This window comes from Bufo gargarizans, chromosome 2, assembly GCF_014858855.1.
Source record: "Bufo gargarizans isolate SCDJY-AF-19 chromosome 2, ASM1485885v1, whole genome shotgun sequence".
In the NCBI taxonomy this organism is placed as follows: Eukaryota; Metazoa; Chordata; class Amphibia; order Anura; family Bufonidae; genus Bufo; species Bufo gargarizans.
In genome coordinates, this window is record NC_058081.1 from 283,152,011 (window position 1) to 283,177,231 (window position 25,221).

Here is a 25,221-nt window from a genome sequence, read left to right on the forward strand (position 1 = left end):
CTGATTCTCTGCTATGGGACCTCTCTCCTCTGCCTAGGTGCCGGGGCCGAAATATCTCACAGTGGCCTGTTCCAGTGGTGGGTGACATGAAGCCTGATTCTCTGCTATGGGACCTCTCTCTAATTGATATTGGATTTTTTTTTTTCTTTTTTATTCATTTCCCTATCCACATTTGTTTGCAGGGGATTTACCTACATTTTGCTGCCTTTTGCAGTCCTCTAGCCCTTTCCTGGGCTATTTTACAGCCTTTTTAGTGCAGGGGTGTGGAAATTTTAAAAAAAAACTACTTGTCGAAGGACTAAAGCAGGGTCTCAATCTACTTGTCCCTCATGACAATCTACTTGTCCTGATACAAAAAGTAATTTTAAATCAAAACCATTAACATACCCTTTAATGTACATGCCATACTGGGCCAGTGAATCCCTTTAATATACATGCCATACTGGGCCAGTGAATCCCTTTAATATACAGGTCCTTCTCAAATAATTAGCATATTGTGATAAAATTCATTATTTTCTGTAATGTACTGATAAACATTAGACTTTCATATATTTTAGATTCATTACACACCAACTGAAGTAGTTCAAGCCTTTTATTGTTTTAATATTGATGATTTTGGCATACAGCTCATGAAAACCCAAATTTCCTATCTCAAAAAATTAGCATATTTCATCCGACCAATAAAAGAAAAGTGTTTTTAATACAAAAAAAGTCAACCTTCAAATAATTATGTTCAGTTCTGCACTCAATACTTGGTCCGGAATCCTTTTGCAGAAATGACTGCTTCAATGCGGCGTGGCATGGAGGCAATCAGCCTGTGGCACTGCTGAGGTATTATGAAGGCCCAGGATGCTTTGATAGCGGCCTTAAGCTCATCCAGAGTGTTGGGTTTTGCGTCTCTCAACTTTCTCTTCCCAATATCCCACAGATTCTCTATGGGGTTCAGGTCAGGAGAGTTGGCAGGCCAATTGAGCCCAGTAATACCATGGTCAGTAAACCATTTACCAGTGGTTTTGGCACTGTGAGCAGGTGCCAGGTCGTGCTGAAAAATGAAATCTTCATCTCCATAAAGCTTTTCAGCAGATGGAAGCATGAAGTGCTCCAAAATCTCCTGATAGCTAGTTGCATTGACCCTGCCCTTGATAAAACACAGTGGACCAACACCAGCAGCTGACATGGCACCCCAGACCATCACTGTCTGTGGGTACTTGACACTGGACTTCAGGCATTTTGGCATTTCCCTCTCCCCAGTCTTCCTCCAAACTCTGGCACCCTGATTTCCGAATGACATGCAAAATTTGCTTTCATCCGAAAAAAGTACTTTGGACCACTGAGCAACAGTCCAGTGCTGCTTCTCTGTAGCCCAGGTCAGGCGCTTCTGCCGCTGTTTCTGGTTCAAAAGTGGCTTGACCTGGGGAATGCGGCACCTGTAGCCCATTTCCTGCACACGCCTGTGGATGTTTCTACTCCAGACTCAGTCCACTGCTTCCGCAGGTCCCCCAAGGTCTGGAATCGGTCCTTCTCCACAATCTTCCTCAGGGTCCGCTCACCTCTTCTCGTTGTGCAGCGTTTTCTGCCACACTTTTTCCTTCCCACAGACTTCCCACTGAGGTGCCTTGATACAGCACTCTGGGAACAGCCTATTCGTTCAGAAATTTCTTTCTGTGTCTTACCCTCTTGTTTGAGGGTGTCAATGATGGCCTTCTGGACAGCAGTCAGGTCGGCAGTCTTACCCATGATTGCGGTTTTGAGTAATGAACCAGGCTGGGAGTTTTTAAAAGCCTCAGGAATCTTTTGCAGGTGTTTAGAGTTAATTAGTTGATTCAGATGATTAGGTTAATAGCTCGTTTAGAGAACCTTTTCATGATATGCTAATTTTTTGAGATAGGAATTTTGGGTTTTCATGAGCTGTATGCCAAAATCATCAATATTAAAACAATAAAAGGCTTGAACTACTTCAGTTGGTGTGTAATGAATCTAAAATATATGAAAGTCTAATGTTTATCAGTACATTACAGAAAATAATGAACTTTATCACAATATGCTAATTTTTTGAGAAGGACCTGTACATGCCATACTGGGGCAGTGAATCCCTTTAATATACATGCCATACTGGGGCAGTGAATCCCTTTAATGTACATGCCATACTGGGGCAGTAAATCCCTTTAATGTACATGCCATACTGGGGCAGTGAATCCCTTTAATGTACATGCCATACTGGGGCAATGAATCCCTTTAATGTACATGCCATACTGGGGCAGTGAATCTCCTTAATGTACATTCCATACTGGGGCAGTGAATCCCTTTAATGTACATGCCATACTGGGGCAGTGAATCCCTTTAATGTACATGCCATACTGGGGCAGTGAATCCCCTTAATGTACATGCCATACTGGGGCAGTGAATCCCCTTGATGTACATGCCAGCATGGGGAAGTCCCCCACCCCCCTATTCATGGAGGGTGAGTGGCTGGAAGTTGGAACCTGGCAGCACTCCTATTGACACTTCAATGCCAGGGAGAAGAAGCAGAGCGGCAGCCTGACAGCAGAGCATAGCTGACCCAGAGCAGTCACCACACACACTACCTGCTGGGCTATCTATCACGGCACGGGCTGCCACCATGTCAGGAGCTCCTACTACAGCCGCTGACTAACGTGTGCCTCCGCTGGGAGCTGACTTCCGGCCCGTGGCGCCCGACTTCCGGCCTGCACAGGAGCGCTGATAACTAGTGATGGGAAGTTCGGATCTTTTAGGTGAATCGGTTCATTTGAATCAGCTCATTCAAATGAACCGATTCATGAATCGGATCTTCGGTTCACTTGCTGAGTCACTGACTGCTGAGCTGACTCGCAAGTGAACCGAAGACTCAAGGTGCCGGTGCGCATGCGCAGATGCTATACACATTCGATTCACTTGCTGCTGCTGACTCACTGCAGTCGGCTCTTCAGCTCTCTGAACTCTGATTAGTATAGAGTGAGTCAGGAAGAGTGATTTATTATAGTAAAGGGAAGCTGAGGCTGACGCCGGACAGGAGGACTCAGGACAGGAGGACAATAGACTTGTATTATGGCGTAAAGCAAAATGGAAGGCTTTAAAAGGCATTCCATTTGCTTTCCGTCCTAATAGAAGTCTATGCAAATCAAAATGGATCCGTCTGGGTCCCGTTATGCAAGACGGAAAACTAAGACCCAGACGGATCTGTTATGATTTCCATAGACTTTTACGATGACAGAAAGCAAAACGGAATGCCTCTTAAAGGTTTCCGTTTTGCATTCCATTTTATGGATTACGTTATTTTCTGTTATAACCCTTTATAACGGAAAGCCATAACGGAATCCATAAAGGTAATGTGAACCCACCCTTAGTTATATAGCTTCTGAATGAGATGCCTTTAACATATATATCTCCTGAGAAGCCAATTTGATTCTAAAGGGTTAATTTAATTCAACCTGTAATCTAAACTCTGTGTCATCTGTCACTTCTCTTATCTCTCTGCTCCTGTCCCTTAATCTTATCACTGCTGCAACAAAAGAATCAGCCTCAGTGTAAACTGTTCTACACTCTGACTCACGGCTCTTTTAACTCAATTAATCGAATGAGTCACTAAATCGGATCTTTAGATTCTTTTAACTTGTGACTCATTCGATTCATTTCTATTCTTAGACTCCCTGCACTTGTGTGACTCAGACGACTCCAGTCAGAGCTGCTAGTGTGCTGTGCTTGCCTTGCCCCCTCAGCTCTGGTCGGTGATTGGTTGGTGGGCGGGGAGGCCACTCTAAGATCATATTGCGCTCCTCCCCGTCCCTCCCTCACGCTCCCTGCTGCCAGCGTGAGGTGAGCGGCTCTGTCTGCATTGTCTGTGTGCTGTGTGACTGAGCCGTTTCAAACGGATCGGATCAGTCAAGTAATTTGATTCGTTCATGAACCGGACATCACTACAAAACACTGTGTATTAGAGGAAAACACGGCGCAACCCTAGCCCTGCTACTTGCCCGCAGGGCTAAGCTGCCTGCACAAACTACCTGCCCGGCGCCCGGAACTGCATGTCCCGGGCGTCGGGCGATAGGAATTCCACACCCCTGTAGTGCCAAAAAGTTCAGGTCCCCATTGACTTCAATGGGGTTCGGGGCGAAGTTCGGGTCGAGTTCGGATCCCGAACCCGAACATTTTCGGGAAGTTTGGCAGAACTTCTCGAACACGAAAATCCAGGTGTTCGCTCAACTCTACTGCTGACAGACCTCACTATGTGAACATGTATCTGATGGTTACACAATGAGAGGGAAACCAACAGAGATTTAGTAATATAATCATTATAATCTATGCTTCCAAAGCACCAGAACAAACTTGACATCTCAAAACTTGTCATCAAGGTGACATAAATGAAAAATCTACCTTCATACACTATTCAACAACTTGAAATTGCAAGACCAAGAAGGAATTGTGGAATTATAAAAATAACAGGATCAATATACATGTTAATGGGGTTCTCTGAGAAGAAAATGAAAATACTTAAATATTACTTTTATATATATATATATATATATATATATATATATATGTATATATTTATATGTATATATATGCACTCACCTAAAGAATCATTAGGAACACCATACTAATACGTTGTTGGATCCCCTTTTGCCTTCAGAACTGCCTTAATTCTACGTGGCATTGATTCAACAAGGTGCTGATAGCATTCTTTAGAAATGTTGGCCCATATTGATAGGATAGCATCTTGCAGTTGATGGAGATTTGAGGGATGCACATCCAGGGCACGAAGCTCCCGTTCCACCACATCCCAAAGATGCTCTATTGGGTTGAGGTCTGGTGACTGTGGGGGCCATTTTAGTACAGTGAACTCATTGTCATGTTCAAGAAACCAATTTGAAATGATTCGAGCTTTGTGACATGGTGCATTATCCTGCTGGAAGTAGCCATCAGAGGATGGGTACATGGTGGTCATGAAGGGATGGACATGGTCAGAAACAATGCTCAGGTAGCCCGTGGCATTTAAACGATGGCCAATTGGCACTAAGGGGCCTAAAGTGTGCCCAGAAAACATCCCCCACACCATTACACCACCACCACCAGCCTGCACAGTGGTAACAAGGCATGATGGATACATGTTCTCATTCTGTTTACACCAAATTCGGACTCTTTTGGCAACATTTTTCCAGTCTTCAACAGTCCAATTTTGGTGAGCTGGTGCAAATTGTAGCCTCTTTTTCCTATTTGTAGTGGAGATGAGTGGTACCCGGTGGGGTCTTCTGCTGTTGTAGCCCACCTTTCTTTCCCATTCTGCCATTCAGTTTGGAGTTCAGGAGATTGTCTTGACCAGGACCACAACCCTACATGCATTGAAGCAACTGCAATGTGATTGGTTGACTAGATAATCGCATTAATGAGAAATAGAACAGGTGTTCCTAATAATTCTTTAGGTGAGTGTATATATATATATGTATATATATATATATATATATATATATATATTCCCAAACAAATACCTTACACTAGTTATAATGGCTCATTTTGTCTAGGGAGCAATCCTTAGGAAAAATAAAATGGCCACCATCCTATTAGTACACACAAAACCTGTTTTAATCACACGGCAGGACAAGTTACTTCAGAACAACGGCCAATGAGCTGCTTTACCCTCCTCTACTACTTGTCACGGATAATGATCCTGTATACAGAGGATAAGAACTTTAGCTGAATCTCTGTAGGAATAGAGCTCATGGTATCACACCATTCATGCAATATATCAGTATGTCCTGTTGTACAGGCACATTGGGTAGTGCTTTCTTAACTAGGTCCCTATAGTAAAAATTGCTGTAATGTAATTTATAATCATAAATAAAATAGTAATATATTTTGTATTAATATACCTTAACTAGTGCTGAGCGAATCGAAGTTAAAAGAATTGACTTTGATATGAATTTCAGGAAAAATTTGATTTGACCACAAATCCAAATTTCCTCATCTCACCTCATCCATTTGCTCATGGAACGGCCATTACAGTCTTTTTGAATGAAAAAAACACGCAATGACATCATCACGGAGTTTGATTAACTCCCAAAAGGCCTGAATGTGACTGTCAGATGCAACGATCAGGGTTGAACACAGAATCTGCCGGGCTCAATTATGGGGGCGGTGCAATTGCCGTTCCCCATCATTGCACCCGCTACATACAATGGAAATGCTATTCATGACAAAGTAATTTGTAACAAATCAAATTTCTTTGTGAACTTTGACGAAACAGCTAAATCAAATTTTTTTATAACTTCGCTAATCTCTAACCATAACACCTTGCAGGATGCTGCTGCATGTTTGTGTTCTTCTTTTTCAGAATAGATGTATATGACAGTTAAGATACTCACTGGTTATCCTATGTATTTTGAGAACAGAAAGCAGTCTATTCAGTTGTGATATGGACATTTTTTAATCAAAATGACATTTAAAAGTCTCAAGCTACAGTTGGCATCATCAAATATGACATTTTTAAATGTTACTGTGCACCATTTGTATCCTGTCACCACATGGTGAGCTTTTATTTGTTCAGGCTTTCTAATTGATTGTAAGGGCTCCCAAATCTACTGCTTAATAATATTTGTAATTATAATAATCTTTATTTATATAGCACCACTGTATTTCACATCACTTTCCAATTCAGAGGGTACATATACATACCAAAAGAGAAACATAATTACAGGTTAATATGCAATTAAAAACAAGGAATGAGTGCCCTACTCATAAAAGCTTACAATCTAATAAGAAATTGACAGATTGTTTTCTAAAGTGGTTAAGCCCGACAGAGCTGCATGAACTAGTTTATCGAATGTGGGGATTAGTGTTGGATGAAGGTGTTTGGTTCTGAAGAATTAGGGATGGGGGTGCTGCATATGTGGAAGAGTCAGTTTAGTGAACATGACAAGCCTGCCTAAAAAGATGAATAGAAATTAACCTGATTGTCTGGGGCAGTGCACTCCAGAGAGCTGGTGCAGCTTGAGAAAAGCCTTGAAGATGGGAATGAGAGGCTTGAATTATGGAGGATGTTAGTCTTTGGCAGAGCACAGAATGCAAGTAGGTTGACAGAAATTAAAGAGAGAATATGCTGGGAGATGCAGCACTGTGGAAAGCTTTGTGAGTGAGAGTGAAAAGTTTAAACTGTACTCTGTGGTGTATGAGCAACCAGTGAAGTGACTGGCACAGGCTAGAAGCATCAGTACTTAAGCATCAGTACAGTAGTTGGACAAAAAGATGAGCCTGGTTACAGCATTTAGGACAGACAAAATGGGGGAGAGCTTAGTTAGGGATAGACTATTAGTAATCAGTTACAGTAGTCATGATAATGAGTCAAAGCAACAACAAATCTTTTGGCCATTTTCATCTTGAGAAAGGGGTGGATACTGGAGATGTTCTTGAGCAGCTGATGACATGAGTGAGCCAGTGATTGAATATACAAAGGAAAGGTCTAAGTCAAAAATAATTCAAAAAGAGATGGTGTGCTGCCTAGGAGTTAAGATAGTACCAAAGACGGAAATTGAAATATCAGGTTTAGGTAGGTCAGTATTAGTAGATTAGAGAAAGACAAGGAGTTCAGTTTTTGAAAGATTCTGTTGCAGGTAGAGGGAGGACAAGATTTTATACAGCTACCAGACAATCACCGGTGTTTTGTAGTACTGCTGGAGTGATGTATTATAAAGGGTACTGCAAACCAGTTCTGGTGATGGTCTGTCAAGGGCTGCATAGAGAGAAAATAAGAGAGGAACTAGAACTGAACCCTGAAGAACTTCAACAGCAAAAGGAATAGGAGAAGAAGTAGAGCCAGCAAATGATACATTGAAAAAGTGTCCCAAGAGATAGGAAGATAACCAAGAGAAAGCAGTGTCCTTGATTCAATAGAAGGGAGCATAGTAAGGATAAGTTTGTGGTCTGCAGTGTCAAATGCGACAGACAGATGAAGAAGAATGAGTAAAGAGTAGTTATCATTACTTTTCACTTTCAGGCGATCATTTTACACTTTGGTAAGTGCAGTTTCTGTCATGTGTAAAGTGCAAAAGGCATTTGTAAGGGGTCAAAGAGTGAGCAGAGAAGTAACTTATTAGAGTAGACCAGACATTCCAGGATTTTAGATATGAAGGGGAGATTAGCGACAGGTAAGTAGTTAGCAGCACAGGTCAGGTCAAGGAATGTTTGAATTTTTTTTTTGAAGTAGGGTTATGAAGGATGTTCTGAAAGAAGGAAAGATTACAGAAAAGACAGCGAGGTTAAATATTGTAGTTAGTTGACTAATGACAGCCAGGGACAGCGACTGGAGGAGGTGAGAGGGAATAGGATCACTACTGTAGTTGGTCAAGAAAAAGAGAGGGTTTGGAGAATTATTCTATTGTTATAGGGCCAAATGAGGAGAGAGAACAAATGGAAGTGATAAAGGGAGAAGATTCGAAGCAAGTTGGTGATTGGGAGATTATTTCCTTCCAGATGTTATCAATCTTTGAAGTGGCCAGGTCTTCAGAACAGAGGTCAGTTATGGGCACATGCACTTTAGGGGTAAGGAGGGTGGGAAAAGTATCTAGGAGTTATTTGGGCTTATTTGAAAGTGAGGACTGAAGTACGCTTGTTTGGAAAAGTGAAGGGAAGAGTTATAATTTCTAAACATAAATTTATAATGGAAAAAAAATATGCTAATATTTGCCCCCCCCCCCCCCCCCATAAACGTTCGGCACAGCTAAAGAATACATGCTTCAGGTGTGTGCCAAGGTTGCCACGGTCTGTGCCCGGAAGGTTGGAGGGTAATGGGAACTGCCTTATCCAGGTTGGTTTTGGGGGTATGACAGTAATGATTGCCAGCCAGTTCTAGAGTGAGAAAAGAGTGCTCAGAGATTGGAGATAGTGATAACTGTAAGGTGTACATAAGTTGCTTGGGGTTAATGCTGTGTAGGTTTCTATACTGTATGTGTGAAAGGTCAGAAAGTCATGAGAGGAATGAGAGATCTTTATACTAAAATAAAGGAAAAAAGATTGTGGTCAGAAAGCAGGAAGGATGAGTTTCTAAAGTCATAAACTGAGCAAAGGCAGACAAAGACTAAGTCAAGCATATTGCCATCTTTGTGTGTAGCAGAGGAATTAAAATGTGATGCCTAGAGAGGAGGTTATAGCAGGACAGTGAGAGGCTGATGATCAGAATAGATCGTCAATGGGGCTGTTACAATCACCCATAGCAACAGTTGGTAATTTGTACAAAAGAGAATGAGGAAGCCAAGCAGCAGAGTGATTCAGGAACCAATGGGGTGAGCTTGGGGGACAACAGACAATAGCAACTCCCGAGGGGAATGGGCAGAAGTCTTACGGTATGGACCTCAAAAGAGGGGAATGTGAGTGAGGGTACAGGGGAAATGACATGAAATATGCTCTGTAGAGAAAGTAGTATAACTACTCTTCTACCAAGCCTTCTCTTCAGGTCTAGAGGTATAGGAAAAAATTATCCCATCTGCAGGGGATTCTGTGTCAGAATGCTGAAGCCAAATTTCCATGAGGGCCAGCAAATAGAATTTGAAAGGAAGAAGTCATGAATAATGGGGAGTTTGTAGCACACTGACTGAGACTGTCAGAGAACACAGTTAAAAGAGACAGGTGTGGCAGATAAGAAATTGAGATTAAGGGAACAAACCATACCAGGGTTTGGTGAGATTTCATCTGGAGCTAATAGCAGGAGAATGAAAAGATGCAGCAGATGGTGGATGATTTGTGAGTAGTATGTTTACTGTGCTGCACCATGGACAAATATGGGTCAAGGTGATGTAAGAAAGTAAAAAATTTACTGTGCATAGGTGAAGGAAAGAGGGAGGGAATGATGTAGATAGAAGGAGCAAATGGTGAAAGTTGTTGATGAGTTTAAAGGTAAAAAGCAGCAACAATGAAGACAGAAAAAGTAAATAGAATGAGACAATAATTAAAAATCCCTCTGCTGTGAACAACTTTGTTTGTGTAGCTCACATCTCATGCCTGTCACACTGCCATTAGTAACTACAAGGCAGTTAACAAGATGTCCTTTAGAGAAGATGGCATTTTGACTTGTGTTCCCCTTATTCTATGTCTAGATCTATAGGGAACAATGGAGCTTAGGGGTAATTTAGCTCATTAACCTATTAATCAATTCAACATAACACATAAGTAGGGTTGAGCAAACCCGTGGAAGTTCGGGTTCACAGGGTTCGGACGAACTTCAGGTCAAAGTTTGGGTTCGGGACCCGACCGAACTTCACCCGAACTTCACCCCGAACCCGGACCCCATTTATGTCAATGGGAACCCGAACTTCACTTTATTATTTTCTGTTATAACATGGTTATAATGTAAAATAATAGCATTCTTAAAACAGAATGCTAAAAAATAATGTTTTAAGACTGCTTTTATTTTCCGTTATAACTATGTTATAACGGAAAATAATAAAATCACCCGAACACCGAACCTGAACCCGAACTTCAGTGAAAAAGTCTGGGTTCAGGTACAGATACCCAAACTCGCAAAGTTCGGTACGAACCCATTATTTCCTGGCTGCAGAGAGCCTGTAAAGTGGAATAGAACACTGTGTCTTGTAGTAACACGCATAGGGAGTCTGCTATGGCAAAGAAACAATACTGTGAGTCAGTATGACACGCAGATGACAGGTGTCGCTCTTAGAATCACTTCACACTTCACTCATTTGGTCAATTACGGGACCAAAACTGACCAAATAATTGAGTGTGAACTCAGCCTTAAAGGTCAATGTTAGCACCAGGTATAAAGAACCATGCAGAGGCCAAAGATCCTACTATAGACTGAAAGGGTGCACTCCTTTTACACCATCGTCAGCTGATTCCACATAGATGTCTACAGAACCTGTTCTATTAAATGCTTATACAAGTAGAGCCCCCCGAAAGAGAGGGTGTCAGCGGTAAGTTTGTGTTGACGTCACTGATTATTTTGCCCTTCCTCTGATCTGTCGGAACACTAACCCCCAAAAAAGGATCCTATCTGTTGAGCATCTGCCTTCACTCAGTCAGCATTGGGTCAGTAATCCATCAGTATAGCTAATGCCAAAAAAAACAGGAGTGGATCCAAAACAGAGATGACAAGTGAATAGAATCTATGTAGGTTCTGTGTTTTGTACAAACTTCTGCTTTTGGCTACCAAATCATAAGCCAATTCTGATGCAAACTAGGGACCATGTCATACAGGCCTTACAGCTGATACATATACAGGATCCGTTGTGGGTCTCATTTTTCCTTCCTTCTGACAGATCAGAAGAAGGGTCAAATAAATGATGATGTCAACCAGGCCAAAAGGGAAAAATAGTGGCCCATTCATAGAGTGGGGAGGGTGGGAACAGCATGACAAGTCCACAGAGTGGCCAAGTGACAGAGTGGCGAGGAAGCATTAGCATGAGGACACCACAGAGTGGCCCAATGACATAGTGGTGAGGTGGCAGGAGCATGAGGCGTACGCAGTGTGGCCAAGTGACATAGTGTTAAGGAGGCAGCAGCATGAGGAGACCACATAGTGGCCCAGTGACAAAGTGGCGAGGTGGCAGCAACATGAAGAAACCACAGAGTGGCCCAGTAACATAGTAATGATGTGGCAGTAGCATGTGGAGACCACAGAGTGGTGAGGTGGCAGCAGCATGAGAAAACTACAAAGTGGTGATGTGGTAGCAGCATGAGGAGACCACAGAGTGGCCCAGAGACATAGTAATGAGGTGGCAGCAGCTTGTGGCGACCACAAAGTAGTGATGTGGCAGCAGCATGAGGAGACCACAGAGTGGCCCAGTAACATAGTGTTAAGGTGGCAGCAGCATGAGGAGACCTCAGAGTACATAGACCAGTGACATAGTGTTGATGTGGCAGCAGCATGATGAGACTACAGAGTGGTGAGGTGGCAGCAGCATGAGGAGACCACAGAGTGGTAAGGTGGAAGCAGCATAAGCAGACCACAGAGTTTTGATCTGGCAGCTGCATGAGGAGACCACAGAGTGGTTCAGTGACATAGTGTTGAGTTGGCATCAGTATAAGGAGACCAGAGAGTTGCCCAGTGACAAGGTGGCAGCAGCATGAGGAGACCACAGAGTGGCCCAGTGACATAGTGTTAAGGTGGCAGCAGCATAAGGAGACCTCAGAGTAGACCAAAAGACAGTGTTGATGTGGCAGCAGTGAAGGAGACCACAGAGTAGCCCATTGACATAGTGGTGAGCTGGCAGAAGCATGATGAGACCTCAGAGTGGTGAGGTGGCAGCAGCATGAGGAGACCACATAGTATTGATGTGACAGCAGCATAAAGAGACCACAGAGTGGTCCAGTGACATAGTGGTGAGGTGGCAGCAGCATGAGCAGACCACAGAGTAGTCCACTGACATAGTGGTAAGCTGGCAGAAGCATGATGAGACCACAGAGTGGTGAGGTGGCAGCAGCATGAGGAGACCACAGAGTATTGATGTGACAGCAGCATGAGGAGACCACAGAGTGGCCCAGTGACATAGTGTTAAGGTGGAAGCAGCATAAGGAGACCTCAGAGTAGACCAGTAATATTGTGTTAATGGACCTGTGACATAGTGGTAAGGTGGCAGCAGCATGAGGAGGCCACAGAGTAGCCCACTGACATAGTGGTGAGCTGGCAGCCGCATGAGGAGACCACAGAGTGGCCCAGTAACATAGTGGTGCGTTGGAAGAAGCATAAGAAGGCCACAAAGTGGCCCAGTGACAGAGTGTTTAGGTGGCAGCAGCATGAGAAGACTAAAGAATGGTGATGTGGCAGCAGCTTGAGAAGACCACAGAGTGGCCCTGTGATATAGTGGTGAGGTTTCAGCAGCATGAGTAGACCATAGAGTGGCCTATAATTGAAATATTGGTTAGGTGGCAGCAGCATGAGGAGACCACAGAGTGGCTCAGTGACATAGTGGTGAGCTGGCAGCAGCATGAGGAAACCACAGAATGGAGCAATGACATAGTGGTGATGTGGCAGCAGCATGAGGAGACCACAGAATAGTGGCCCAGTGAGATAGTGGTGAGCTGGCAGCAGCATGGGGAAACCACAGAGTTGTGAGGTGGCAGCAACATGAGGAGACCATAGAGTGGCCCAGTGACATAGTGGTGAGGTGGCAGCAGCATGAGGAGACCACATGGTGGCCCAGTGACATAGTTTTGAGGTGGAAGTAGAATGAGGAAACCAAAGAGTGGCCCAATGACATGGTCGTGAGCTGGAAACAGCATGAGGAGAATATAGAGCGGTAATGTGCAGCAGCATGAGGAGACATAGTGACAGCCCTGTGACATAGTGGTGAGCTAGCAGCAGCATAAGGAGACCACAAAGTGGTCCAGTGACATAGTGGTGAGATGGCAGCAGCATGAGGAGACCACATGGTGGCCCAGTGACATAGTTTTGAGGGGTGGAAGCAGAAAGAGGAAACCAAAGAGAGGCCCACTGACATGGTCGTGAGCTGGAAACAGCATGAGGAGAATACAGAGCGGTAATGTGCAGCAGCATAAGGAGACCACAGAGTGGCCCTGTGACATAGTGGTGAGCTGGCAGCAGCATAAGGAGACCACAAAGTGGTCCAGTGACATAGTGGTGAGGTGGCAGCAGCATGAGTAGACCATAGAATGGCCCACTGAGATATTGGTTAGGTGGCAGCAACATGAGGAGACCACAGAGTGGCCCAGTGACATCGTGGTGAGCTGGCAGCAGCATAAGGAGACCACAAAGTGGTCCAGTGACATAGTGGTGAGGTGGCAGCAGCATGAGTATAAAACAGAGTGGGACAGTGACAAAGTGGTGAGATGGCAGCAGCATCAGGAGACCATAGAGTGGTGAGGTGGCAACAGCATGAGAAGACCACATAGTGGTGAGGTGGCAGCAGCATAAGATGACAACAGAGTGGCCCAGTGATATAGTATTGAGGTGGCAGCAGCATGAAGAGACCTAAAAATTGCCCAGTGACACAGTGGTGAGCTGGCAGTAGCATTAGGAAACCACAGAATGGAGCAATGACATAGTGGTGAGGAGGCAGCAGCATGAGACCACAGAGTAGCCCACTGACATAGTGGTGAGCTGGCAGCAGCATGAGGAGACCACAGAGTGGCCCAGTAACATAGCGGTGAGTTGGCAAAAGCATAAGGAGGCCACAAAGTGACCCAGTGACAGAGTGTTTAGGTGGCAGCAGCACGAGAAGACTAAAGAATGGTGATGTAGCAGCAGCTTGAGGAGACCACAGAGTGGCTCTGTGATATAGTGCTGAGGTGTCAGCAGCATGAGTAGACAATAGAGTGGCCCATTGAAATATTGGTTAGGTGGCAGCAGCATGAGGAGACCACAGAGTGGCCCAGTCATATAGTGGTGAGCTGGCTGCAGCTTAAGGGGCCACAAAGTGGGCCAGTGACATAGTGGTGAGGTGGCAGCAGCATGAGGAAACCACAGAATCAAGCAATGACCTAGTGGTGATGTGGCAGCAGCATGAGGAAACCAAAGAGTGGCCCAGTGATATAATGGTGAGCTGGAAGCAGCATGAGAAAACCACAGAGTTGTGAGGTGGCAGCAACACGAGGAGACCACATGGTGGCCCAGTGACATAGTTTTGAGGTGGAAGCCGAATGAGGAAACAGCATGAGGAGAATACAGAGTGGTAATGTGGCAGCAGCATGAGGAGACCACAGAGTGGCCCTGTGACATAGTGGTGAGGTGTCAGCAGCAGAAGTAGACCATAGAATGGCCCACTGAGATATTGGTTACGTGGCAGCAGCATGAGGAGACCATAGAATCGAGCAATGACCTAGTGGTGATGTGGAAGCAGCATAAGGAAACCAAAGAGTGGCCCAGTGACATAGTAGTGAGCTGGCAGCAGCATGAGGAAACTACAGAGTTGTGAGGTGGCAGCAACACGAGGAGACCACAGACTGGCCCAGTGACATAGTGCTGAGGTGGCAGCAGCATGAGGAGACCACATGGTGGCCCAGTGACATAGTTTTGAGGTGGAAGCAGAATGAGGAAACAGCATGAGGAGAATACAGAGTGGTAATGTGGCAGCAGCATGAGGAGACCACAGAGTGGCCCTGTGACATAGTGGTGAGGTGTCAGCAGCAGAAGTAGACCATAGAATGGCCCACTGAGATATTGGTTACGTGGCAGCAGCATGAGGAGACCACAGAGGGGCCCAGTGACATAGTGGTGAGCTGGCAGCAGCATACGGAGACCACAAAGTGGTCCAGTGACATAGTGGTGAGGTGGCAGCAGCATGAGTATAAAACAGAGTGGCACAGTGACAAAGTGGTGAGCTGGCAGCAGCATGAGGAGACCATAGAGTGGTGAGGTGGCAACAGCATGAGAATACCACATAGTGGTGAGGTGGCAGCAGCATAATATGACAACAGAGTGGCCCAGTGACATAGTATTGAGGTGGCAGCAGCATGAGGAGACCAAAAAATTGCCCAGTGACATAGTGGTGAGCTGGCGGCAGCATTAGGAAACCACATGGTGATTTGGCAGCAGCATGAAGAGACTACATGGTGGCACAGTGACATAGCAGCATGTGGAGACCACAGAGTGGCCCGGCGACATAGTGGTTAGCTGGCAGCAGCATGAGGAGACCACAGAGTGGCGAGGTGGCAACAGCATGAGAATACCACATATTGGTGAGGTGGCAGCAGCATAATATGACAACAGAGTGGCCCAGTGACATAGTATTGAGGTGGCAGCAGTGTGAGGAGACCAAAAAATTGCCCAGTGACATAGTGGTGAGCTGGCAGCAGCATTAGGAAACCACAGAATGGAGCAATGACATAGTAGTGAGGTGGCAGCAGCATGAGGAGACCACAGAGTGGTGAGGTATCAGCAGCATGAGGAGACCACAGAGTGGTGATTTGGCAGCAGCATGAGGAGACCACAGAGTGGCTCAATGATATAGTGTTGAGTTGGCAGCAGAATTAGGATATCACAGAGTGGCCCGGCGACATAGTGGTTAGCTGGCAGCAGCATGAGGAGACCACAGAGTGGTGGGGTAGCAGCAGCATGAGAATACCACATATTGGTGAGGTGGCAGCAGCATAATATGACAACAGAATGGCCCAGTGACATAGTATTGAGGTGGCAGCAGCGTGAGGAGACCAAAAAATTGCCCAGTGACATAGTGGTGAGCTGGCAGCAGCATTAGGAAACCACAGAATGGAGCAATGACATAGTGGTGAAGTGACAGCAGCATGAGGAGACCACAGAGTGGTGAGGTATCAGCAGCATGAGGAGACCACAGAGTGGTGATTTGCGCTTTGTAAAGTGGAAGTATAACATCCCTTCCCCACGAGTCCATAGCTCGTTTAATGCATGACAATATCCTGGTGGCCTTAGAAGCAGTTGATTGACATTGTATGCTGTAATTTAATCCACCATCCCCAAGGACACCCAAATCCTTCTCTATAAGTGACTCTCCCAGTGCTACATCACCTAGGACATATGAAGCACAGAGATTATTGCTACCAAGATGCATAACTTTACCTTTGTCCACATTGAACCTCATTTGCCAAGTTGATACCCGATCACTCAGAGTGTTCAAGTCAGCTTGTAGTATATGGACATCTTCCATAGACTGTACAGTTCTACATAGCTTAGTGTCATCTGCAAAAAAATAGATATGGTGCTATTTATCCCGACCTCAATATCATTAATAAATAAATGAACATAGGGCCCAACACTGAACCTTGGGGTACACCACTTATAACCTGGGACCATTCTGAATAGGAATCATTGACCACAACTCTCTGGACACAGTCCTTCAGCCAGTTTTCAATCCAATTACAAACTATACTTTCCAAGCCTATAGACCTTACTTTACTTATTAAGCATCTATGAGGGACAGTATCAAAAGCTTTTGCAAAATCCAGAAACACTACATCCACAGCCGCCCCTCTGTCCAGGCTACTACTCACCTCCTCATGAAAACAGATCAGGTTAATCTGACAACTTCTGTCCTTGGTAAACCCATGCTGGTTATCACTTATAATGTTATTTATAGTCATATACTCCTGTATATAGTCCCTTAACCCCTTAAGGACACAGCCTTATTACACCTTAGGACCAGGCCATTTTTTGCAAATCTGACCAGTGTCACTTTAAGCGGTGATAACTTTAAAACGCTTTGACTTATCCAGGCCATTCTGAGATTGTTTTTTTTTCGTCACATATTGTACTTCATGACACTGGTAAAATAAAGTAAAAAAATAAAAAAAAAATGCATAAAAAAATGCCAAATTTACCAAAAATTTGGAAAAATTAGCAAATTTCAAAGTTTCAGTTTCTCTACTTCTGTAATACATAGTAATACCCCTAAAAATTGTGATGCCTTTACATTCCCCATATGTCTACTTCATGTTTGAATTATTTTGGGAATTATATTTTATTTTTTGGGGATGTTACAAGGCTTAGAAGTTTAGAAGCAAATCTTGAAATTTTTCAGAAATTTACAAAAACCCAATTTTTAGGGACCACTACAGCTTTGAAGTCACTTTGCGAGGCTTACATAATAGAAACCACCCAAAAAGAGACCCCATTCTATAAACTACACCCCTCAAGGTATTCAAAACTGATTTTACAAACTTTGTTAACCCTTTAGGTGTTGCACAAGAGTTATTGGCAAATGGGGATGAAATTTGCGAATTTCATTTTTTTGCCTAATTTTCCATTTTAACCCATTTTTTCCACTAACAAAGCAAGGGTTAACAGCCAAACAAGACTGTATCTTTATTGCCCTGACTCTGCCGTTTACAGAAACACCCCATATGTGGCCGTAAACTACTGTACGGCCACACAGCGGGGCGTAGAGTGAAAGGTGCGCCGTTTGGTTTTTGGAAGGCAGGTTTTGCTGGACTGGTTTTTTGACACCATGTTCCATTTGAAGTTCCCCCTGATGCACCCCTAGAGTAGAAACTCCATAAAAGTGACCCCATCTAAGAAACTACACCCCTCAAGGTATACAAAACAGATTTTACAAACTTTGTTAACCCTTTAGGTGTTGCACAAGATTTAATGGAATATAGAGATACAATTTCAAAATTTCACTTTTTTGGCAGATTTTTCATTTTAATATTTTTTTTCCAGTTACAAAGCAAGGGTTAACAGCCAAACAAAACTCATTATTTATGGCCCTGATTCTGTAGTTTACAGAAACACCCCATATGTGGTCGTAAACTGCTGTACGGGCACACGGCAGGGCGCAGAAGGAAAGGAATGCCATACGGTTTTTGGAAGGCAGATTTTGCTGGACTGGTTTTTTTGACACCATGTCCCATTTGAAGCCCCCCTGATGCACCCCTAGAGTAGAAACTCCAAAAAAGTAACCCCATTTTAGAAACTACGGGATAGGGTGGCAGTTTTGTTGGTACTAGTTTAGGGTACATATGATTTTTGGGTGCTCTATATTACACTTTTTGTGCGGCAAGGTAACAAGAAATTGCTTTTTTGGCACCATTCATCTGACAGGTTAGATCATGTGGTAATTTTATAGAGCAGGTTGTTACGGACGCGGCGATACCTAATATGTATACTATTATTTTTTTTTAATGTAAGTTTTACATAATGATTTCATTTTTAAAACAAAAAAAATGTTTTAGTGTCTCCATAGTCTAAGAGCCATAGTTTTTTCAATTTTTGGGCGATTATCTTAAGTAGGGTCTCATTTTTTGTGGGATGAGATGACGGTTTGATTGGCACTATTTTGGGGTGCACATTACTTTTTGATTGCTTGCTATTACACTTTTTGTGACGTAAGATGACAAAAAATGGCTTTTTTTACACCGTTTTTATTTTTATTTTTTTACGGTGGTCACCTGAGGGGTTAGGTCATGTGATATTTTTATAGAGCCAGTCAATTCGGACACGGCGATACCTAATATGTATACTTTTTTTTTTATGTAAGTTTTACACAATGATTTCATTTTTGGAACAAGAAAAAAACATGTTTTAGTGTTTCCTTAGTCTAAGAGCCATAGTTTTTTCAGTTTTTGGGCGATTATCTTAGGGTATGATTTTTGCGGGATGAGATAACGGTTTGATTGTTACAATTTTGGCGTACATGCGACTTTTTTGATCACTTTTATTACCTTTTTTGGGAAGTAAGGTGGGCAAAATTTAAATTTCATCATAGTTTTTTATTTTTTATTTTTATGGCATTCACCGTTCGGGTAAAGTAACATGACCATTTTATAGATCAGGTCGTTACGGACGCGGCGATACCAAACATGTGTAGGGAATTTTATTTTTTTCATTTTTAATCAGTGATAAATGTGTTTTTTGATTTTTACTTTATTTTCACTTTTTTCACTTTTTTTTGACCCAGACCCACTTGGTTCTTGAAGATCCAGTGGGTCTGATGTCTGCATAATACAGTACAGTACAATATATATTGTACTCTACTGTATTTTACTTACACTTTGTCTGAACAGATCTATGCCTTCAGCACAGATCTGTTCGGAACCATGGACAGCAGGACGCCTGAGAAGGCGTCCTGTTGCCATGGGAACCTTCCCGGTCTGCTCAGTAGTGGCCAGAACTGCGCAGACGGGGAAGGGTAAGGACGGGGCTTCGGGGGGCTGCCTGGGAGCTTTCTCCCTCTCCATTCGGGGGCTGCAAAGGCACAGCAGCCCCCTGATGGGAGAGGGAGGGAGCTCCCTGAGCTGTTAACCTTTTCCATACAGCGGTCCGTACGGACCGCTGTATGGAAAGGGTTAAACGGCTGACATCGCATCACCGATGTCAGCCGTTTATACCAGGGTGCCAGCAATGTGCTGGCACCCTGGTATACCCACTAGACACCAACGATTATGCAAAGGGAGGCGGGCGCACCGCCGCACCGCCCGCCTCCCGCAACCCTCCCCCTGCACCTCCCACCGGGCTCAAATAACTCAGGGGTGCAGGGAGGAGGGATACAGGAACATTTTTTGAATCCTAAAGTTTCTGATCCCCGCGGTCAGGGACCGCGGGGATCAGAAACTGCAGAAATTGCAGCAAACCGCAGGTCTGAATTGACCTGCGGTTTGCCGCGATCGCCAACAAGGGGGGTCACGGGACCCCCCCGCGCATTTAGCCTAGGTGCCTGCTCAATGATTTGAGCAGGCACCTGGTTCCGATCACTGCCAGCCACAAGGCAGTGATCAAAAATACACAGGGCGTACCTGTCCTTAAGTACCAGGGCACAAGGGCGTACCTGTACGCCCTGTGTCCTTAAGGGGTTAAGAGTCCTTCAAACATTTTTCCCACAATAGAAGTTAAACTAACTGGTCTATAATTACCTATGGAGGACCTTGATCCTTTTTTAAATATGGGCACCACGTTTGCCTTGCGCCAATCACTTGGCACTGTACCAGTCCCTAGAGAATCCTTAAAAATTATAAACAGGGACACAGCAATGACTGAACTGAGCTCTTTAAGCACTCTTGGGTGTACTCCATCTGGACCCAGAGCCTTGTTCACATTTACCCTATTTAACTTCTCTTGGACCATATCTACATTTAGCCAATTGAGCATATCACTGGATGAACTAACAACCCCACGCCACAAATATCAGCTCCTTTTTCTTCTTTTATATATACAGAGCTAAAAAGAACTGTTAGTAACTCTGCCTTTTACTTATCTTCAGTGACTACTCCCTTTTACCATTATTTAGGGACCTACCTGCTCAGACTAGGCTTTTTAGCATTTATATATTTAAAAAAAACTTTTGGGGATTTGTTTTTGCCTTTTTTTGCTACCTGCTGTTCTTTTTATATCTTTGCTAATTTTATCTCCTTTTTGCAGATTTTATTAAGCCCTTTGTAATCTTCAAACGCTACAGCTGATCCCTCAGATTTGTATTTTTAAAATGCCCTCTTTTTGTCTTTTATTGCTCTTTTTACAGTAGTTGTAAGCCATGGGGGGTTTAATTTTAGCCATTTATAATTGTTACCTAAAGGGATAATGTTTTTAGTGCAATTACTCAATGTGGATTTGATGTGGTTGCTAGATAGATGATATATAGATAGATATATAGATATTATATGATCGATAGATAGATAGATAGATGTCACTGTTATGTGGGCACTGTGACTATCACTGTTATGTGGGCACTGTGGATATCACTGTTATGTGGGCACTGTAAATATCACTGTTATGTGGGCACTGTGGATATCACTGTTATGGGGGCACTGTGGAGGTCACTGTAACAGGAGCACTGTTGATGTCATTGTTATGGGGCACTATAGATATCACTGTTATAGGTGCTCAGTATAAGTGATAGGGCTCATGCACAGAACTATATTCATTTTGCGGTCTGCAAGTTGAGGATCCACTAAATATGGTTACAGTCTGTGTGCGATTTTGAATTTTTTTGCAGTCCCACTGAGTTCTATGGGTTTTAGATCTGCATTATGAGGACCAGAATAGGACAGGTTCCATCTTTCACAGAACTGACATACAGATGTGGAAAGCACATGGATGTCATCAGTGTGTTTTTTACATCTGTATGTCAGTTCCAGTAAAGACAGAACATGTCCTATTCTGGTCTTCAAAATAAGGACCTCAAATCCATAGAACTCAATCGGACTGCAAAAAATGTGGATCGCAAAATGGATACAGTCATGTGCATAAGGGTTTAGATAAATAGCTCAGCAGGCAAGATCATACAAGATAGGCTTAGATACACAGCTCAGCAGGCTATATCATATAAAATGGGATTAGACAAACAGCTCAGCAGGCAGTATCATATGAGATGGGATTAGATACACACTTCAGCAGGCAGTATCGCACACACCAGGCTGTAGGCACACACATGATAGGATTAGATACAGATGTATTTGGATATGATGTGTTTATTACACTCTGGAGATGGTGATGGAAGAGCCTGTGAACAGTCAGTGATGGAATTAGATACACAGCTCAGCTGGCTGTATCACACAGGATAGGATTAGATAAAGATGTGAATTAATGTGCTTGCTGAGTCATGCTGTGTATTACACTCTGGAGATGGTGAGGGCAGATCCTGTGAACAGTCAGTGATGAGATTAGATACACAGCTCAGCAGGCTGTATCACACAGGATATGATTAGATACAGATGTGTTTGGATATGATGTGTTTATTACACTCTGGAGATGGTAATGAAAGAGCCTGGGGACGGTTAGTGATGGGATTAGATACACAGCTCAGCAGGCTGTATCACACAGGATAGGATTAGATACACATGTGACGGTCAGTGATGGGATTTAGACACTGAATGAGAAGTAGATTCATGTCTGTGTGCAGAAAGATGGACACAGGAGTTATAGATTGAGTAGCTGCTGCAGACAGAGCAGTGTGGGGGGGCGTGGCCAGCCTGTGACTCATCACTGTGCAGTGCAGCCAGGATTGTGTATTAATAAAGGAGATTAATTAGGAGATAAATGTAATAAAGTTGAAGAATGTAAACAGCTCTGCCTCAAAGAAGCCAATACATTTTAGGCTTCACACTGGAGATTCTGAAGCACAAACAGGGGAAGAAAAGCACAAAAATGAAAAACAGGTATTGGGGGCATATGTATGTGTGTATGTAGAGGGGTGTTAGGAGCACAAAAACTGAATTTTAATTTTGGGACCAGACAACCTCCTCAAGTATATAGTATAGATTCAAATAGTGGAAATGTAGGGTGGAATGCCGCTAGAGATATGAGGAGTAAAAATAGAAGAATGCGGTGTGTTCCATTGTGGAACGAACCAATTTCACTGGAGCAGAGGAAAAAATCCAAGATGGCGGTGCTTTCCACTGTGGAATGCTCCGACATCTATGGCGATTCTGACAAGCGCTGGCTGTGAGGAGATACTGTAGTGTGTACCTTTGTGGGGCGCACTGATCTTAGGAGCGCAGGAGTAAAGATGGTGGTGCAGACCTGTCGGGTTTTTGGTAGAAAGAGGCAATGTGGTGCGTTCAACTGTAAATAGACGGAAGCAGAAATATAAGATGGTGCGTTCCAAGGTGGAATGCACTGATATATATATAGTGAGCTTGCGGGGTGCTAAATGAAAGGAAGCGATGCGTTTCAGTATGGAACACATTGTAATAGTAGAGCCGCCTCTTCCTACCAAATACCCGATAGGTCTGCACCAACATCTTTACCCCTGTCCTCCTAAGATCAGTGCGCCCCACAAAGGTACGCACTACAGTATCTCCTCACATTTAGCTCTTGTCAGATTCACCATAGACGTTGGTGCCTATGTAAGACAATCACTTAAAACAGTAAAACCAATTGCACCCATATACCTATCCATCAAAATCTCCGCTGCAAAGGACATATGGCGCTCCTTCCATTCTGAGTCCTGCCATGTGCCCTCACAGCAGTTTAACCACCACATATGGGGTGTTGCCATATTCAGGAGAAAATGGGTAACAAATTATGGGGTGCTTTATCTCCTGTTACCATTTGTGAATAATGGGCTAAAGCAACATTTTAATGGAAGAAACCAAACTTTTCATTTTTATAGCCAAGTGTTTCCAAATTCCATAATACGCTTAGGGGTTCAAAATGCTCAGTACCCCCCTTAGTATATTCTTTAAATTTCCAAAATGGGGTGACTTTTTGAGAGTTTCTACTATAGGGGTACGTCAAGGTCTCTTTAAATACAAAATGGTGCCTAAAAACCATTCTAACAAAATCTGCCTCCAAAGTTATTATGGCACTCCTTTTCTTCTGACCACTGCCACGTGCCCATCAGAGTAGTTTAATGCCACATATGGGGTGTTTCTGTAAACTGCTGAATCATAGTAATATATATTGAGGTTTATTTTGCTGTTAACCCTTTCTGTGCTGCAAGAAAAAATGTATTAACATAAAAAAAATCTCACTTTTTCTTTAATTCTTGTAAAACACCTCAAGGGTTAACAAAGTTTGTAACACCAGTTTTTAATACTTTGAGGGTTTAGTTTCTAAAATGGGGTCATTTATGGGTGGTTTCTATTACGTAAGCCCCTCAAAATCACTTTATAACTGAATTGGTGCTTAAGAAAATGGTTTTGGAAATTTTGTTGAAAATTTCAAAAATAGCTTCTAAACTTCTAAGCTTTTTAACGTCCTAAAAAATAAAAATGACATTTACAAAATTATACCAACATAAAACAGACATATGGGGAATGTTGATTGATAACCATTGTGGCAGTGGGGCTGCCAAGAAGGCTGTATAAGGGCCATTAAAATGGTTTATCTCACCTAGAGGAAGCTGGGTGAGAACAAGAAAGGCTTGGAAAATAGTTTTTTTTCCACTGCATGCAGCAGCTGGGCTGGTAAATAGCAGCCAGCTGAGGAGCTTGGATAAATGTTGGCAGGTTAATTCAAGGCCTGTGGGAGCCAGGACCCTCTAACCCTGGGTAGGGTAAGCACCGTGTTGTGTTTTGGGGAGCTGGGTGGTAGACCCAGATCCCAATAGAGAGGGAGAAATACTGTGTAGTCAGTGCCTAGACGGCTGAGGATTTGTGTTTATGATTTGTTTGGACTGCTATAAAAGTGACAATAAAGGTGGTCGCGGCCAGTTTGCACCCACATCTACAGTGTTGGAGTGGCTTCTTGATGTGTGCAAACCGTCTAAGCGGAGAAGACAGCAATCCTGGAGAGCTAAGTGCCTCCGAGTTGTTACACCATTTTATGAGGTATTACTATCTGTCTTAAAAGTTGAAAAATAAAAATTTTGAAAATTAAGAATTTTTCAATTTTTTTTGTAAATTTTAGATTATTTTATAAATAAAAGTGAACTATATCAACTCAAATTTACCACTGTCATGAAGTACAATGTGTCACAAGAAAACAATCTCAGAATAGCTTGGATAAGTAAAAGCGTTCCAAAGTCATTACCACATAATCGCCCTGGGATTTAAGGTGAAAAGTGGCCCAGTACTGAAAGGGTTAAAGGTTATTTTAGTATTTTCTGCTATTTCTGAAGTACAAAGTTTAAGATTCAGCTAACACTAGATAATATCTACACCAAATAAAATAATTGTTCTGCGGTCTAGTGCACAATGATTATAAAGTACTGTCCTGTTACAACATAATTGCCACAATGATTATGCCATTGTTGTCCCCAACTGCAACACCATATGATTGCAAGGGCCTAGTCCTCACCAGTTGCCCCTACTAACTAAACACAAAAATGTACTTTGGTTATAAGAGCATTGTCCTTTACTGATTACAATTGCTCAGCCAGCACTGATTATTTC